Source organism: Mus musculus, chromosome 14 (genome assembly GCF_000001635.26).
Source record: "Mus musculus strain C57BL/6J chromosome 14, GRCm38.p6 C57BL/6J".
Classification (NCBI taxonomy): domain Eukaryota; kingdom Metazoa; phylum Chordata; class Mammalia; order Rodentia; family Muridae; genus Mus; species Mus musculus.
In genome coordinates, this window is record NC_000080.6 from 57,258,633 (window position 1) to 57,273,309 (window position 14,677).

Genomic DNA, 14,677 nt, shown 5'->3' on the forward strand with positions numbered 1-14,677 from the left:
AATCCCAGAAAGCAGGGTGACAACCAGGGTGGGACTCCCTTTAGGTCCTTGGCTACTTTAACTAGTACTAGAGATGCTTGCTGCTGCTGCTGCTGCTGTGTGTGTGTGTGTGTGTGTGTATGCTTATGTGTGGTATATGTTTGTATACATGTATGGCATGTACATGTGTGTATGTATGGTATATGTTTGTTATGCATGGGTATAATTATGTGACTCTTGTGCCAAACCAACTATTTTTTTTTCAGACCTATTATTTTCTTAAGATTTATTTGTGTGTGTGCACACACACTTAGGAAGCCTTACAAACAGCTACAGCCTCAAACATTGCAACTTTAAGTCCCCCTTAGAGTTTGGCAAACATAGCAGGCTGATCCTGAACAACTAGAAGCACTGTGCCCCCTTGGACCCTGAGCCACATCCTGAGACCAAGGCCTAGCAGACTGCTAAAGCCTGAAGAGCAACATCTAAAAGCGGAGCTCCCCGGTGACTTCACATCGGAAGTGCAATACAGAGTCTCTACAGCACACCCACACACACTTCAAATCATCAGAACTTAAAAGTCTCTAGACAGGAGAAAAGCAAATAAACAATAAATGAGACCTGTGATGGACACACAGAAAGCCTGTGGTAAGCCAGACACTGAGTTTACTGGACAAGGGATTGACACCAACTGTTGTAAGAAAGGATGGAAGGAAGGAGCAAAGAAATAGACTCCAGGTGGAGAAAAGCTACCATTGAGTTATAATCTGAAAATACAGTTCTGAGGCTGATGCGCCATTGGCCAGGCTTCACTGAGACAGCAGCAGCGAGAGGACTGTGAACCTGAAAACACGTTAGGAACAGTGTGCAGGCCTTGTGATCCCAACACTGAGGGCTGGGGCCAGATGCCAGGTGTGAGGACAAGTTGACCTACATGGTGCGGTTCAGGGAGGAGGAGCACGGTAGAGCACACTTGTAATCTTAGCACCTGGGAGGTAGACGTAGGAGGACCAGGAGTTCAAAGTCACCCCAGCTTCATAGCAAGTTCTGAGACAGTCTGGTCAAATAGCTAAGTTTGTAAATGGACGGCAGCGCTAGGGAGATGGCTGAGTCAGCAAGGTGCTGCTAACTGTCCCTGTCTCTGCGACCTGGGGGAATGCCAGGCACTGCAGCTTACATCTGTGACCCAGTGCAGGGCAGAGAGTCCTGGAGCTCGTTAACCCGTCAGTCTAAAGATGAGCTGCAGGTTCAGGGAGAAAGCCTGACTTGAAAACTAAGATGGAGTATGCTCCAAGATACAGACCTCTGGTCTTCATGTGCATGTACATGTGGATACACACACACATACATAACACATACGTACAAACATATCACAGGAACACATGTATACATACAAACACATGCTAACACACACAAACATATACACACATATACCACACACACACACATATATCACATACATACAAACATATCACAGGCACACATGTATACATACAAACACACATATACACATATACTACACACACAAACATATACACACATATACCACATACATATGTGTGATATATATATATGCATATATACATACACATACATACAAACAAACAAATTGTATACACCTATACCACACACACACACACAAATTCAGGCAAAAAACATTTTCAGACAAACACTGAGCAAATTTGTTGCTGATAAATCCTCAGGACATGTAATCTTGTTTAGCTAAATATGCTAAGATGCATGGCATTGCTAATTTAAAACGAGTAGTTTCTGGTATAAAATAACATCTCAATAAAGCTGTTTTTAGAAGCTTTTGGGATTGAGGAAGCAGCTCAGTGGTGAATTGCTCACTCGATGTGCGTGGTGCCCTTGGGTTCAATCTCCAGCACTACAAAAATAAGTAAACAAATAAGATGATTCTTGGGCAACTTTTCCTAACCTTTGTCCTCCTCGTTGTCTCTGACTTGTCAGGGCTCGATTTTAGGAGCTCAGGCAAGATCTTTGCATGACAGTAAGAGAGATACCAAATTTCCAACAGATATCCCTAACAACTATATCGACATTATCTCCTCCCAGAAACAAAAGCCATTTAGTCAATTCATCTGTAAAGGAAGGGCCTCTTGAGAATGTTGGACATGTCTTTTGAGGTCTTTGCTGCCGGCTCTCTCCTTCTTCTGCCTATTTATTCATGACAGAAATATATTTATGTTTTTCTTTAGAGTGAAGGGAAGTTTTCGAGGCAATGGAGGGCAAGAGATGGTTTGGAAGATCTAAATTCTGAGTTCTATAATGTAAGCACCTGCTCACTTTCTTTGTATATCAAAGATAATATACACAAGATCCCTAGAATGGTATTGGGGTGGAGTAGTATATGCTCAGTAAAATGGAAGTTATCATCATCATCATTATCATCCTTACTGAGGATGCTATGGTTTGGGTATGGCTTGAGCGTATCCCCCCAAAACTTCATCTGTGAGAAACTTGGTCCTCAATGTTGCAATAGTCTGAGGTGGAAGAACCTTTAATAGATAGGGTCTGGACATGGTAAACAGGCCTGGAGGTAGCTCATGTGGGACCTAGTTAGTTCTCAAAGGAGTTGATATAAATGAGCAAGAGCCTGCTCTGCAGCCCCTCCCCCACATTCCCACCACTGTCCTCTATAAATCCCTCCCCCAGCTGAGGAGAAGCCAGTCCTTGCCTCCAAAAGTAGGAGCAATGCAGGCATTTTGTTATCTCAATGAAAACTGTTCTAAGATGGGAGCAAAGAAATCAGAGATGAGGACTCTCCCATACAACTAGCCCTGTGAACCACATCTAAGCTGCTCCATCTACTAAAGAAGAATGTAGGCTTAGATTTTTCTAACCCTACTTTTAATATGGGTTCTTAACCTCCCTTCTAGCCCACCACCCACCAGAGGTAGTAGAAAAGAAAGGTTATTAAGATGGGGGGGGGGCTGTTTAGAAACAGTTCCTTTGAGCAAATCCATTCTGCATTGTCCAGTTCAGTAGTGTCAGGATAGCAAACACAAATCAACAGCGGTGGCATGATCTAGCAGGCTCCAGGTACAAAGTGAAGGTCAGCAAAGATGAAGAGCAAGACCAACAAAGCGTTACAAAGGTAGCCATGTAAGTCCCCATCACTGTCAGTTGAGTCTTATTTATACTTGCTCCAAACATCACATGTTCTTCCACGGGTCTTGCCTCAGCAATACAGCACATGAATATGTCTTAGCAAAACTCCACACGAATCTGTATTAGCTGACATCACTGCCAATCAGCCCGAGTCCATGGAAGCTGCAAGAAGCTACCAGAACCCACCAGAAGTTTTTTGGTGCGTTTCTTTCTATGAAGTCATGACAAACAATGACCACTAAGGAGTGGCAAGGTATACCAATACCATCCAGCATCATCCACCACCTGTTGTGTTATATTTATATTCTTTTTTAACAGCATGTGTCCTTTCACATGTTTGCTTTAGTAAAACATCGTTCCACCTGGGTCTGCTTCAGCAAAACATTCCTTCACATGTCTACCCAAGCAAAATACCATCCAACACAACTGACTTTCCAAAGAAACCATAAGTTTCCACTTCAGATGAAGCTGAAGCTTAATTAGATACTACACAATAAAACTGTATGGCAATAGACACAGAATTCTGACCTTTGATGTCTCTTCTGACTCCAGTAGTCTATAATTTGCATCTTATAAAGGAGTGATTTTAAATGAATACTATAGTATAGAAGACGATATTTGCCAGTGATGAGGGTGACTATAGCAATTCTGATGTTATTTGTAAAGTAAGTGTGGTAGTTTAAATAAGATTGACTTCTATAGGCTCATACATTTGAATACGTAGACCCTAGTTAGTGGAAATGTTTGGGAAGGGCTGTGGGGTGTGGCCTTGCAGAGGATGTTATTGAGGGTAGGCTTTGAGGTTTTAAAAAGTGTGTTGCTCTCCATTAGCTGTTTCTGCCTCTTATTTGTGATTCAGGATATGTGTTCTCAACTGTTCTTGGCCATTATGTTTTAACTCTGCCATCTTGAACTCTGAAAGCCCAATCAAGTGCTTTCTCTGTAAGTTGCTTTGATCATGCTGTTTGACCAGAGAATAGAAAAGCAACCAATAAACACTAATTGCATTGTTGCTGTGGCCAAAATATCCAACAAACAATTTAAAAAGAGGAATTTTTTATTCTGGCTCATGGTTTCAGAGAGTTAGCTCATGGCTGCTTGGCCCACATCCTTGAGCAGAATATCATGGTGGAGGGAGTGTAGCAGAGGCTGCTCACCTCAGGGTGGCAGAGACAGAGAGACAAGAAGTACCCTGGGATAAGATACTCGCAAAGACCAGCTCCTAGTGACTTATTTCCACCAACTAGGTCCTCCTAATGTTTCCAGAACTTTCCAAATAGCATCACTTAGCTGACACCTGTGTCTCCCAGCACATGAGTTTATGGAGGGCACTTTTTCCCCCTTGGAGAATACTTTTGTTTAAACCACTCTACAAACCTTCCGTAACATCCACTGTAGGTAGGCAGGAAGAAGAGCTGCACTTAGGGCCAAAGCAAACTACATTTTGTTGTTGTTTGGTTGTTTTTGGTTTTGTTTGTTTGTTTGTTTGTTTGTGGCATGGTTTAACTATGTTGCTCTGGCTGGTCTCAAACTCACACAGTGATCTGCCTGACATTGAGCCCTAGGGCCTGGGATTAAAAGCATGCACTACCACACCCAGTTTTATCTAAATTAACTAACTAATAAAATATCTGGTAATCTGATCTAAGACCCTTTTTGTATATTTTGAATATTCAAATTTGTTTTATACTATCAAAATATTATATGTATATATTCAGTCTGCCAGCAATTTGCACCCTAAGTGGATCATAAATGGGAAAACACAGTTTAACTAACCCAACTACTTCATAGAGAAAGAGAGATGAATTTGCAGACATATAAAGAACTGCAAAACATATTTTTAAAATGGGGAGGTTGGTTTAAATGCAGCCACATCTGCCTGGAAGGGGTGAGAACCTGCCCAAAGTGCCCATCAAGTTGCAAGCCATTCAGCTGTAGAGAGTACCTGAGAGAACTAAGCATTGTCAAAGGAGTGTTGTTATTTTAAGTGTGATAATGACAGTGGCTCTAACACTTGGCAACCTTCCAGATAACTTGCATTCTCCCACACCATCATACAAAACTGTATCAATTCCCAGTGCCACATTAATTGTTGGTCCAGTTTTCAAAGGTTAACATGCATCAAGCTTAAATTTTTCTTGTGAAAAGTAAACTTTCTATTCAAATCTCTGTCACAGTGAGAAACAAGGACTCTGGCTTCTAGATCCCACAGAGATCAATAGATACCCTTTACTGTCCTCCCCTCTAAATGCATCAGAATGCCAGGTCTCTGCGTCCTGTGAATATGAAGCTTTGACTCAGCTCCAGCTGGAAGCGTCTTTTCCTAGTTGACCACAGCATAAGACATTTTCAAAGGGGCACCGCTTACTGTCGTCAGTTCGCTGTTCCTGTTTCCTCCTCACAGAAAAACACCACTTCCTCGAAAGCACAGCCCATGGTTACACGGCTGCGTTCTGAGGATTGTTGCTTATGAAATACCGTTGAGGACCAGAGAAGATTTGATGGACACCACGGAAGTGACACTCAGAAGCCAGTGTGACACTTCAGGAGACAGACTTGAACCAGTCTGAAGAAGGACAGCTTAGTGTGCTGTATGGCTCAGTAGAGGAACACTTGCCTGGCATGGCCAGGCCTTGGGTTCAAGCCCCCTGATGGAATGAAGGGAGGATCCTAAGTTAACATCATCTAAGAGCACACAGGCAGCCAGGAGGTAGGAATAACTTGTTCTCCAGTAATTTCTAGAGAGTCGTTTGTGACTTGACCAGGGCAATTGCAGCTGCACACTGACCTGAGCTGGCTTTCCCAGGTTTGTCTGTGCACAGTGCTTTAGGGAGCCTGGGGGCCCCTACAGAGTCTTGTGTGGGGAGTCTGGGGATGAAGAATCTGCATTGTCAATGAATGTCCAGAGCATTGACTTCTCCCTCAAGGTAGCTTCATAACCCTGGGTCTGTAGATTTCTTCTATGGCTCTCTGAAATGAGAATATTTTCACAATAACAGAGAGGCGTGGCCTATGCAGGGGGTAGGCCTGCATACAAGAAGACCACTGGCTGGTGGGTCGTGCCTTCAGGACAGTTGTAGAGGAAAATCTTCTCTTTAGAAAAACAACTATTCACTTGGTTTAACCTAATGCTTTAAGCCATTACTTTAATACATAATGCACATATAAATAGTATATTTTATGTTCTTTTAAATTTACTTTCTTTTATTTTGCTGGGACACGTGTTAAGCAGCTGTGATTCATGTGATCATGTGATAACATGATCACAGCAAGCTTCCTGTTCACACAGCACCAGGTTTGGGAAGGGGGGGCATTGTTCACACAGCACCAGGTTGGGGGGAGTCATTGTCCACACCTCAGCAGGAGGCTTGCTGATGGTTTTGTGTTGGAATTGGCAGAAATTTGTGTTTTCTCCTGTTTCTCATGCTATTTTGTTTATAATTAGATTTGGGGATGAGAGCTACTGACCCTTATAAATTAACTCCAGAATAATTAGCACAATGTTAATGCAATGCCCTGGTGTCTCTCCCTGGGGAAGGGTTTGATATTCGGCTTTTGTCATTGTTGTTTCTTTTGTGTATGTGTGTGTTTTGACACAGTGCCTGTATAGCCCAGGCTAGCCTTAAATTCTTGATTTTCTTGCCTCCCTCTCCCCAGTTCTTGGATTACAGGGTGCACAGCTGCACCTGGCCACGAGTCCTTACTATGTTTTTAACAGATAACGAACCATACCAAATTTTGTCTTCTAGAATGAATTTTAAGAAATATATTTTCTATGAAACTATTTCCCCCAATTTTTCACTGAATTAGTATATGTGCATTGTTTGTAATATTGTCTTACCTTTGAATGACTACAGAATTTGGGACTGACTTGGGGCTATGTACAGCACTGACAGACCTCTGATGTCATTGGGCACCTCTTAGCAAACTTGCCTGACTCTATTTGTATTTGGGGTATTCCCCCCCTTGTTTTAAGGATACCTTTAATTTCTCTTGCTAGAGACCGCCATATCCGGGGATCCATCCCATAATCAGCCTCCAAACACTGACACCATTGCATACACTAGCAAGATTTTGCTGAAAGGACCCTGATATAGCTGTCTCTTGTGAGACTAGGCCGGGGCCTAGCAAACACAGAAGTGGATGCTCACAGTCAGCTATTGGATGGATCACAGGGCCCCCAATGGAGGAGCTAGAGAAAGTACCCAAGGAACTAAAGGGATCTGCAACCCTATAGGTGGAACAAAAATATGAACTACCCAGTACCCCCCAGAGCTCGTGTCTCTAGCTGCATATGAATCAGAAGATGGCCTAGTCGGCCATCAGTGGAAAGAGAGGCCCATTGGTCGTGCAAACTTTATATGCCTCAGTATAGGGGAATGCCAGGGCCAAGAAGTGGGAGTGGGTGGGTAGGGGAGTGGATGGGGGAGGGTATGGGGGACTTTTGGGATAGCACTGGAAATGTAAATGAAGAAAATACCTAATAAAAAATTTTAAAAAACAAAAGAAATGTTGTCAAGGACCAAGAAGAAGATTTTATGGACATCATAATAGTGACACTCAGAACCAAGGGTGAGACGTCAGGAGACAGACTTGACTCATTCTGGGAAAGGATGTCCCAGGGCTGCTGCAGCTCCCTAGAGGGGCACCTGCTTAGCATGTCATTTTATTCCATTTGTTGAACCGAAGCATCAGATAGAACTCAGAGGGAAGGGAAGGTCTTTCCCATTTCAGTATGTCTGAGACTTTGTTTGAATTTCCAGTGTCACACCCCCTGGAGGCCATCCTGTCTCTCTGCCAGTCTGTGGCCACTCCACTTGGACGGCGCCTTCACTCTGTCCAGCAGCCGGGGCACTCAAGACCCAGGAGACTGTTTTATCTCCTCATATTTATAGAATCTAAACAAGGTAGATTCTCAACAAGTACTCATTAAATAAACTAATGACTAGATGCTCAACTTCTGGCCACTCCTAGTAATGGCTGTCTTGGAATTTGGATCAAGAACAGAAAACAACTACACACACACACACACACACACACAAATATATATGCATGTATACAGCTATATGATAGATATGTATCTCCTCAAAGCACAGAAAACATAAAATAAGACTGCAAAGATAGAGGTGTGCACTCTAAGGGACATACCATCAAGCTAAGATGCTCTCAACCACTAACCTGCATTGAAAACCTCTGGAGCCAGGATCAGGGTCTCGGTTGCCAATGATGGATGATGCTTATCCCTGAGTCATAGCTATAGCCTAGTAAAGGATACATTCCTGAGCTTATACTACTAGTAATGAATTTAAAAGCCTCACTGATCACCTTTGCAGCAGCTACCACGAACTCACACTGGAAATGCAGATAAAGCATCGCACCCACTTCTTATTCAAGGAGAACACATTTTCACCCTGTGTTCCTGTTAATAAACTGAGAATGGTCCAGCCTGCGGCGTAGCTCAGTGGTAGAGCCCTGGCTTAGTATCCACAAGGTTTAATTCCCCAACACAAAGCAAGCAAATATAAAAAGGAATGATGGTGGACCTGAGGATGTTCAGCAAGTGCTTGTCATGCAAGAAGGAGGAGCTGTTTTAACTCCCAAGAGCCCATGTAAAAGACAGATGGTTGGGAGATGTACATTTGCCATTCTAGCACTGCAAGATAGAGACGGGAGGGTCCTTACAGGCCACTGGGCAGGTAATTTAGCCAAATCATAGATCTCCAGGTTAGACACTGTCTGAAGAAATAGATGGAGAAAGAAGACAAGTGATGTCGACCTCTGACCCCTACACACGTACAAATAGAGGCATGTGTACCTGACACATATACATATACATAGCACGCATGTGTGTGTGCGCGCACATACACTAGGAACCTGTGTTTCTCCTTTTTACCATCATTTAGACTCAAGAAAATGTTTTCTGTCTAAAATACCACATGGCCAGGCATCTTCCTGCGAATCCTCTCAAAAGGCCTGAAGGATAAGAGACACATTCCGACGTCAGGGACATTTCCCAGTCGGCTTCAAGGATGTAAGCGAGATGAAATGGAGTTATTTGGAAGAATCGTGCAGGTGAGGAGGAGGAAGATGAACAAAATCCCTCATGCTGTTGACTGCACTGAGAACACAAAATGGAAAGGCCGTTTTTCAAAAAGAAAGAGAAGACAAGAGAAAGATAAAAGGATCAGTTAATATGGTCATGTAGGTATGGAGAGTGGCATTGGTTAGATGGAAGCCAGAGACTACCTGCAGTCTGGCTGGCTAACCACCAGGCAAGGCTACCCCTGCCCTATGTCAGGGTGGACAAGCCAGAATTCTGGTTGGGACATGAATTCTACATCAGAGTGCTGGAGGGTGACAGAGAGGAGGTGACATTTGCACCTGAACTGATAGAAGATACAGAAAGTCGAAAGCCTACAGAAAGCTGAAGAGGTAGCTTATCTCTACTAGGTGCAAATGAGCCCCCTCTCTGCACCCCACCCCAGCGAGGAGACACCTTTTCACTAGGAAGATAAAAGGCTGGGAAGGGGAGCTTGAGAGAGACCCAGTCCTCTACAGGCCCCAGCTCCCTTCCCTTCTACAGCCTTTGGCTTTGGGCAGGAAGGATTTGGGGACACAGTGGCAGATGTCCTTTTGGCACTGAAGGTCCTATCTATACAGAGTGTTCTTTCTGGACAGCTTTTAAGTGCTGACTTTAGAGCTGAGGTGTGGCATGGCGTGGCATGGACAAACCTGGTTAACTTTTACCTCAAAATCTGACTCAGCCCACAGGATCTTGAGAAACAATGACTGACTAAGCTTCCTACCCTGTGGTCTGTACTGCTCAGATCCAAGCAACAGGTGAAAGTCCCAACCACAAGTTTCTTAGGACTGAGGGTGTGGCTCAGTAGTACTACACTCACCTAACATGTGTTATAGTTTTGAGCCCCGGCACCACAAAAATTATTTTTCTCTTCTTCTTGATTTATCTTGTGGTGTTGGCCCTGAAAAGCGACACTGGCAGAGACAGTTTGAAATCCAGACTTGGAGAGTCACCTCCTTTCCTGTCAGTGAGAGATGAGAAGGACCCACAGATCTCTCCAGAGTCACCCAGAATGCATAGGGAGGTAGACAGAGTTTCCAGCAGTGTTATTAGAAGGTTGAGAGAGACCAGACTCATGCCTCACACCATGTAAAACCATGAGGGGTTGTATGCTGTTGAGGCCATCCCTGTGCCCCTGTGACCCTACCTACAACTGCTAGCTACTGGGCTCGCATTATAAGCCCCAGACACTAAACAATCTCATATCAACATAAGACACCAAGACAACAGGAAGCAAGGTCCAGAAGGATTGGGCAACTTGCACAAAGCTTCCTACTGCAGAGGGCAGGCAGTCTGGCCCCAGAGTCCAGGTTTCTAACCTCCGTGTTTTGTGACTTCTCCGAGCCATCCACAAGGTACAGTTGCATGGCATTAATCTTCAAGTCCATGCTACATTGGTCTTGTCTCCCATTAGCAGCAGCTGGCTTCCCACTCTTCTGAAGGGGACCATCCAGCTCAGAAATCTGTTCTCAGGTTAAGTCTGTCCTCTCATCAGAATTCACAACTGGGTGATGAGGACACAGAATGTGTCATGAGCTAAACATCAGACCCCAAGACTTGCCTGAACACCAACATGTCCCCATGGTCTAAGTCCCATGGATTGGAGCTCTTATTTGCAATGAAGAAATGCATTCTGCCTCATCTTAAAATGGCTTCCTGACTCATCTGTCTTCCTCTCTCCTAGTCCATTCCCCAATTGTCATGGTGACTCCTGGCTGCCCTTGGTGAGGCTCCTTTTTCCCAGGCCAGGCTGGAGCCTGTGTTTGCCTGTGTACATCTTCCCAGAGTAGCATAGGTCTAGAGTCTCCTTTCCACATCCCAGAGAGGTCTGCCAGCCCTCCAGCACAAGCAGTAAGCTTGCTGCTTCCATAACCTTGGAGAAGGTCCCTTGGGAATCCTGTAAGTTTCATCTACATCTAAGGAAGTTTGTTTACTTGCTAATTAACTTCCCCTCCCCACCATCTACACTCACCTACAATACCATACACTTCCTAAAGCTGGGGGTGCAGGAACTAGGTTAAATCAGTGGTGGTAATGGCGGTGATAGTGATGGTGGTGGTGGTGGTGGTGGTGGTGGTGGTGGTGGTGGTGGTGGTGGTGGTGGTGGTGATAGTAGTATTTAGACAGAGATAGTGGTGAGAGTGATGAAGGTGTTTGTGATGGTATTGAGCAATTAGTGGTAAGTTACTGAATGTTCAGTAAGATCTTGCATTAGACCCCAGCACTCTGCGCTGAGATCATCTACTATATGTCAAGATACTTGGTTTCTCTACTGCATACTGCTTCATCTGTACATGGTTGAATTAGTTTACTGAGGTTTGTCATACATGGGAAGCCAGCCAGGGGAGGGTGATGGAGGTCATGTCCACCAAACTCTGGTCTTGATGATTGAGAGTCCCTAGAGCAGGAGGTCCAATGTTAATTGCACTATGGCTTTTAGTATAAAAATAATACATGCTTGTGATAAAAGCCAGAGTATAAAGGAAAACACACATGCACACACACACACACAAACACAATTAGAACTATTCAGAAATAAGCAAGCTTAACATTTCGAGGTCCTTCCTCCCAGGTGGTTTTTATGAAAATCTCCATGTGTGAACTAACAGCCTGTTATTCCCCAGTTGACAGATCAAGACCTCAAGGGGCTCTGGAGACTGACCCAGCTCTCCTTTCTCTGGAAAATTCCCTTTCTCACAAGAAGTTCTAGTGTTGCCGGCTTTGACCACATGAGAAATCACCTTTCCACAGGAGCTATACTTGGTGTGTGCTGATGAAGCCCCTAAAGTGCCACAGGGGAGGATCTGGGGTGGGGAGTGGGGGAGGCTCCAGCTGCTCACCAAGCCCAGCAAGAGTGTGCCTCAACTCATGCCCCTCATGGAACTCCACTCACTTCATACTCAGACACCAATGAGCACTGCTTGATGCCAGCTATGGGTCTCAGTGCCAGGGGCACAAAGGCGAAGGAACTTGTCAGTCTTTGGATTTGGGGGTCTTTTTCAGACTTCCTGCTGATACTCCATGCTATCACCTACATTTGGAAACCATCTTTATTGTGTGTGTCTGTACTGTAGGGATGCTGTTTTGTACTTATTTACATACAAGATTGTTCCAGTCATATTTACAGAAGTTTGTTGGGGGGGGGGGGTTGGCAGGGGAGTTGGTTGGTTGTTTTTTGTTTTTAAATAAGAATAATAAAATAAAAGAGATGTGGAAAAAACTCTAAAGAACATGAAATATTCGTGTGGAGAACTCCTAGAGTCCTGCATTTGGGAAGTGGAAACAGGAGGGGACCCTGCCTAAAATAAATCCAAGCAAGCCAAATGCTAAGTCCAACTTGCTGTGACCGTCTCTTCATTCCAACCCACACCCACTAGGGGCTGCAGAGACTGGTCAGACTAGAAGGGAGCCAACCAGAACACACTGGACACTCATGTTGCTTGCTGAGTCAAGTAAGGCTTAGGAAGGTGCCCCTTGGGTCTGGGCAGGAGGCTCCTCTCAGAGCAAGACCCAGGACCAAGGCAAATTGGTGAGCTGAGCACAGGATGCAGCCACACCACTTGTTCAGCTCCTTAGTACTTCCAAGTACAGCAGAGAGGGTGGCTATGAGGAGCCAGCACCCAGGCTACACTTGTTCCATGTACCATGCTTCCTCTGCCCCTTTCATTACTCTTATTTTCTTGTGTGTGTGTGTGTGTGCGTGTGCGTGTGCGTGTGTGTGTGTGTGTGTGTGTTCATGTGCAGTTCAGAGAACAGTCTGTGGGGATCAGTTCCCCCCTGCCACCACGTGGGTCCCTGGGGTCGCATTCAGGCTGTCAAGCTTAGCAGCAAAGCCTCCACCTGCTGAGCCATTCCAGAGGCCCCTGGCTTTGTTTTTATCCACACAATCAATCTGGTGGCACACTGGCAGCCATGTCTGACTTGTCTGCTTCTGTTTACATTGTTTACAACAATGTAAGGTCAGTGTAGGCAGTTTTCTTCTTTCTTTTCTGTCTGCTTTATCTTCAACATTTGAAGTAAGACTTGACATAAAACAGATATTCAATAACTATTAAGTGAATCCACTGACAGTTAATAGATTTCTAACAGTTGTGATAGCTAATGTGACAGTCTTGGCCATTCTTGTGGTTTCCCATAAGGGCCCACTCTCTGACAAGGTCAATGAGAATCAAGGCCACTCCTTGGCTGGATGCAAGGCCACTAGCTAGCCACATCACTGTGCATGACAGGACAATGCAGTCACCATTAAACACAGGGTACAAAACAAGGCCAAGCCCAAAATTAGCCTAGCAGTGAAGGTGGCCACAGCACGGGAGGGTTGCTCCCAATTACAGTGGGTCACTTGCATCAGACCTTTGAGTCTGTCTGAGCCTACAGGTGGAGTCTTCAAGGTCACTGACACTTATTCAGGGGACAGAATTGTTCTCTCAGCTCAGTGATCCTATCTCAGGCTCCTGAGTGCTGAGATTACAGACAAGTGGCTTTTAGAATGGAAACAAAGATGATGGGCATTGGGATGCACCTATAACCCCAGTTCCTGGAGGCTGAGGCAGGAGGATCAAGAGTTCAAGGTCATTTTAGGCTATGTAAAACCCTTTCTCAAAGCAGTTATAGTTATCTTTTGATCCTCAGTTAAGAAGCTGAGCAGGAACTGTAGGCAGCCTGCTGTTGGCATCCCAAACAGGGCAATCATGGCGAGTCAGAACACAGAGACACTGTGGCTGCTTTGGGAAAGACACTGGGTACTTTCATCATGCTGAAAGAGATTTATGTCTTTGAAATCCCAAGAAAATGATTCAGAAACTAGTCAGGATGATTTTTGATTGGGCAGGTCCTTCTGGGAGATTAACTCCCTGATTTTTTTTATAATAGTAATTTGAAATAGCAAAATCTATGACTGAAGCCTATCAACAAAGGCCCAGCAGTATTACCTGAGAATAGTAGACCCAATTATGATGTGACAAGGAACACTCTGTCTAATCCCAAATCAGATCTCCCTTGAACATACATATTTGGCTAAACCCTGATTCTACCCAGCTGCTTCCAGAACCATCTTCCTCAATTGGGGTCTATGTTCCCTTTCATTTGTTCTCAAGTTTGGTCTGTCTGTTATTTTCACTTAGGTGAGGGACAGCACTTGCATACCCTATCAATTCCCATTATAGGCTATGACAGCTACAAATAAGAGCATGAAGCCTTTCTGCTACTATATCAGGTCCTCCCTAAATAGCCAAAGGATTGATTCCAGGATCCCTGCGGGTACCAAAATCCATAGATGTTCAAGTCTCCTATATAAAATGGCTCTGTGTCTGCAAAAATCCCCCCTCCAATCCATCTGCATGCTGTAAGTCATGCCTAGATGATGCAATGTAAATACTGTGGAAATGGCTGTGACGTTCTATAGCTTTGACAGCGGTAAGGGGGACAGTTTGTACATGTTGCTTTTTGGAACCTTCTGGAATCCTTCCCAAAATTTTAAATCTC